Raw genomic sequence first — 5,541 nt, forward strand, 5'->3', positions numbered from 1 at the left:
TTTATTTTTCTTTGTGTTTGGGGTCTCCATGAATTATTTTGCTGATCTTTGCTTGGTCTCATCTTGTTCACAAATTTCCTTGTAGAGGTTTTGTATCTTTTCATTAATCACATTTTTCAGCAGTATTTGTAATGTATTTTGAAAAACATCTTCTAGATAATTGATTGTTCTAATGCCGGTTCATTTACTGTGTGAATTATATTACCTTAGCATGACTTTTCTCATAGTTTTCTGATTTGTTCTGTCCATTTGAACTATTTCTTGGCTTTCATTTGGGGGATCTATGATCTTAATAGGTGACTATCTATGTTCTTGGATGATTTGTCAGGTGTTGCTTTGGTCTTCTGTTGTGATTTGTTTTTCTGGAATTAGGCTTTTGTCTAGACCATTAAGTGTAGGAGAAGAGATCAGTTGTGAGAGATGTTGTCAAATTAATACTTGTGGTCCCAACGACAGTTCCGACTATCCAGTGGTAAGGTGAATTGTCTCTATGTTTATATGTGACTGTCTCTCTGTTCATGATTTTTTCCCAAGTGACCCTTTCATTTCCACACTGCAATTGTGTTTTTGAATATGTTGGCCAACACAGTCACAGCATTCACCTTCCTGGCTGGGTAACTTTTCATAGATTTCTGTTTTCTTGTGAAGACAGTATAAAATATTCTTTTGAATTGTATATCTATATATAATTATACCTAAGTTGGTGTGACACTCTAGAAGTGGAGTACCTTCTAGGACTCTAAATCTCTGTTTCATTAGAGAAATCTAGGGTAATTTTCTGTTGTTATTCTCCCACTGTTTTTCCTCTTCCTCTGGTTCATTTATTATATTGTGGATTTTTTTCACATAATTTAGGATTTGTGATGGTTGTATCAAGTTATTTTTGTTTTTCTGTTTGTGTTACCTTTACATAGTGATTTCAGGCTTGTATGAAGAGACCGTAATAATATGAAATGTGAAGAGCTTAAAGCTTAAAGAGGCACAATGAAGGCCTAAGTAACACCATTACAGGCTAGCAACCATCTTGTGAGGTATGAATTATGAAAATAACCATGGGTTGGACCCAGAAATGTCACAAAAAGAAAAACAATTCCTGGACAACTGAGACATAAATAATCCTTTGAAAAGCCACAAGAATTTTCTCCAAATGCATTCACCAAACATTGGGTGGCTATGCAGGACACGGTGACCCAGTGGCCAGACACTTCTTGTCAATAACACCTCAATAATATTAGCCAATCACATATGTATAGCTTAGTTTATTAAAATGTTAATCAATCATGTAATTTCTCATGTAAAACTTCTATAAAATTGTTTGTTTAATACTATAAAAACTGTGCTGATTCTATGCTTGGGGTCTCTTTGTGTCATGGGTTTACTGATTGCACAGAGCACCAGCCTAGAGATTGCAAATAAAAGATGCCTTTGTTACTTGCATTGGTCGAGGTCTCTGGTGGTCTTTGGGGGGTCTTGAGTCTAGGTAAAACAAATGTAAGTTATTACATTGAAAGAAAGAGTGCAAACATTTTAACCCATTTGCTACAATTAAATTAATATAAAGCAAAGCTAATTAACTCTTATTTACTCTTCAGAGGATGAGTATCATACTCTTGGATATCTTGGAGGAAAAGACTTTAGATTGATTACAACTGATACCTTTCACTGAAATTACTGGCTAAACATTCTCCTTCAGAAAGGCAAATGCTCCATTTTTTTCATATTAGTATTATAAAATCATAACATCTGCATGTTGAATTGTTTTCCTCTGCTATTTTCAATACCATTCTTCATCTATTAGGTATCTAGGGCTTGGAATGACCCGTTCCTTAAGATACCTATATTGCTTATATTGTGATATATATCTCAGTAATATTAATATGAATTTCTCTCTGAGTCTCATCTTGAGCTACATTCATATGTAATTTATTCAGTCCCAAGCAAGAAACCTATTTTATTCTTTTCTATCCTTTAAACAATAAATCTATTATCTTTAGAAATACGTTCTAAAGAAAATATGTTCTTTTATATTGTTCCAGTAAACATCATTTATTTCTAGTACTTTTACTGAAATAAATATAAAGTATGGAACATGGAGACAATCCCCCCCTTATCACTTTAAAGTATATCCTTGGGGACTATTATATATATATAAATAAAAAAGTGCAATGCACATGTTTATACATGAATCATCTAATGGTTATGTCAACTAGACACAAGAAATATCATACCACATCTAGTCTCAATTTACTTAAAGGCACCAACATATTAGTGTTCATGAATATCACTCATCTTTAGAAAATCACAAGTCACAACAAAGTTTATATTTCAAATTTAAAAAATAAAAATTACACCCAGATTTGATGTGAATATCCTGTTTCCAGGAAAACAGTTAATCAGCAAACAGGGAAACAAAAAATAAGGGCTTGTCATATAGAAAGAAAGATGTAAAAGCATACTGTCTTATTTTAAGATGTTACATACATGCAAATGGTGTCATTTATTCAAAGATACTATAAAAATTCATGAGCGGATTTGTGATCAGAAGTGAGAGGTAAGCAAAGTAACTGAAAAACTGTATTTGTAAATAGTGCTTTCAATATATGATTACGTTATCAATAAATACGCCTATAGATGATGATTTTGTATCTGTAACACATATCCACTATTCTACATTTTAGACATACCCGCATTCTCGTACCTCAGTTCTTGATCAATATTCTTCTACTTTCATGATGTCAATTGCTACTATAGTAACAAGGTGGGTGTTCTCTTGGTTTCTACATCCAATAAATTTTAGTATTTTGCAACGGTGTATAAACTCATGGAGTTAGACTGGGATGTGAAGTTTCAGGATACTCTATTCAGGGTATTAATTGGCCTGAAGCAGGCAGGAACCTATTGTGAATACACAGACACTCAGTATACTAAGAATTAGGGACTTGATCTCGGGGAAAGATAAAGGTCTAGGAAAGATCTTGAAGCTGAGATAAAGCAATGCAGCAAACATCAATCAACTATCATTACAAGGGAATGGAACATATCTTTGATGTGTCTGGGTGGCAGTGGTGTGTGTGTATGTGTGCTTGTTTGTGTGTGTGTGTGTTTGTGTGTGTGTGTGTGTGTGTAGAGAATTTTAGTGTGGCTTCTATATTTACAGTCCGTAGAGCATTAATTGTTAAGGAGAAGGTGCCCTTACCAGAGCTCTGATACCATTGTCATCACTTTTTACTGCAAAAAAAAACCAAAAAACAAAAAAAACACTTGCTTAATCTCTAATTAAAAAGGGAAAAATAAACTAACATCTTACATGATAATTTTGAAAATTAATTGACAAATTGAAGGCCAAAGGGAGAAATTGGAGATTAATATAATCTTTTTCCTCACTTCTGATTATTAAACTGTAATAGCTGTGATTTTCAGGAATCTCTTGTAATGTACTTACTGCTTAATTACTAATATTTTTAATAATATGAAACATATGATAGAGAAATAGATCAGCCAGCAAGCACAAAGACCTAGTGATAAGATCGAGCTTTTGAGCAGGGTTGCCACATCTTTTACTAAAACAATTCCTTCATATGAATTTCAAAGTTTATGGCTTTTCCTGTGTGATTAAAAGTAAGAAAATACTGTAGAAACAAAAATTCCTATTCAGCCAAGTAGAAAGTGCTCATGTTCTCATCCTCATGATGCAAATTTCCATTCCATAAAAACTCTTTGTTAGAGTGCTTTCATTTAATATACTTCAGCACATCATATTTCCCTGTTGGAGACAGGAAAAAAAGATAAATTTGTTTGAATATTATCTTACGTAAGTTAGTGTGTACCGGCATGATTTGTATAATTACAGAAGTTTGTAATAAATATAAGTAGGGATCATGTCACAACTATAAAATATAATTAAAATCACATAAGACTAGAAGTTACAGAATTTTGTGCATGAAAACACACATTAGATTAGTTGCAGAATTTCTATTTTGAGACAGACTTTATATTAAAGTATAAAGCACTTTACTAAGGGTTGAAACATTTTATTGAAAAAATATATTTCTTAGAGATATTTTTGCTTCATATTTTAAGAAGAAAAATGGTCCCAAAGTAATTATTTTCAAAAAATTATTTTCCTGTTTCCATGTGATTAACCTCCAAATTAGAAATCCAGATATTTAATTTAATTTAAATTAACCAAAAATATTTATTGAGTATATGAACCTTCTGCTCTCTACATTCTTCACACTAACTTTACCAAACATGATGAGTCTGAAATAATCAGTCTCTTTGTGACCTGTGTTGATTTTATTTACAATGTGAGCAAAATCTTTAAAAAGTAGTATTTAGTTTAGCTTAATTGCTCTGAAGAGACAATAAATGATATAATCAAAGGCTAAAAATGATAAGATTTAATTTTTAGAATTCAGGAAATGTTTTTTGACCACACTGGCTACTGGAACCTTTGCAACAACCTCATGAGATAATTTATATTGATGAAGCAAAAATCCCAGTGGTTAGACATTTACGAATACAAAAATTGTGTCATTCTGAATATGTAGAGCTACTTATCAAACATAGAAATTTTAGCTTTTAAATACTTGAATATGATAATACATTTAATTCCAGGTTAAATACTTGTTCTGAAAAGAGATAAAATTGCATTTATTTTGAAAAGTAAACCTAAGTATTCATTTGAATGAAAGACAATGTTTAAACATCACTCCTTAAAGAAACAAGATGTACAGTTAGTTGTTTTTCATGCCAATTATGTTCTCTAAAATAACTAGATTAGTAAACCTAAATCATTGCTTCATAGAGAAATAGAAATTTAGTTTCCTAAAATTCATGACTATAACTTTTTCTCAATTACTAAAAAACTATTTTATGATTTTTTCATGGAATCTTATTTGATATATTATTATTCATTAACTTAATAATTGACCAATAACAATATAAAATATGCATGAACAAAGTTTATCTAACACAAGTATTTTATCCACAAGACACATCATGGCTCTCTTAAAAAATACTAGACGGCAGTGTGTTCTTTATTAATTTTTAGTTATTTTGTTAATGGTTTTTAATTGTCAGAAGTGACAATTCCATAATATGTTTAAAGCATTTGATTATACTCCCTCCCTCTATTTTCTTTTCATTACTTCTTCCAAATATATTCTGCATTTCACATAAAATTACATCTTTATATATGCACATATAATCTAATTTGGAAACATAATTAAGCTAAACTGCAATTTAATTCAAGTTGGATAGTAAATTAACAGGATGAATAAAAACTTGAATATTTTTATTAACTTCTGAATTTAGCTATCATTATTATTATGGTTATGTTTAGGATCCCAGACAAAATTAGAATTAAGTTTAGTGAAATAGATTCAATACAGGATGACTCATTGCAACATGATACTCAGAAGACCCTTTGTTGAAAATGGACTTTACACCAAGGGGAGGGAGTAGTAAGGGAGGGGGGTAGTAGGAGAACAACAAAAGAAGGGTGTAACAGTCCTCAACAAGAAATATACCCATTACCTT

The sequence above is a fragment of the Dipodomys spectabilis genome, unplaced genomic scaffold, assembly GCF_019054845.1.
Source record: "Dipodomys spectabilis isolate Male_0828 unplaced genomic scaffold, ASM1905484v1 ptg000420l, whole genome shotgun sequence".
NCBI lineage: Eukaryota > Metazoa > Chordata > Mammalia > Rodentia > Heteromyidae > Dipodomys > Dipodomys spectabilis.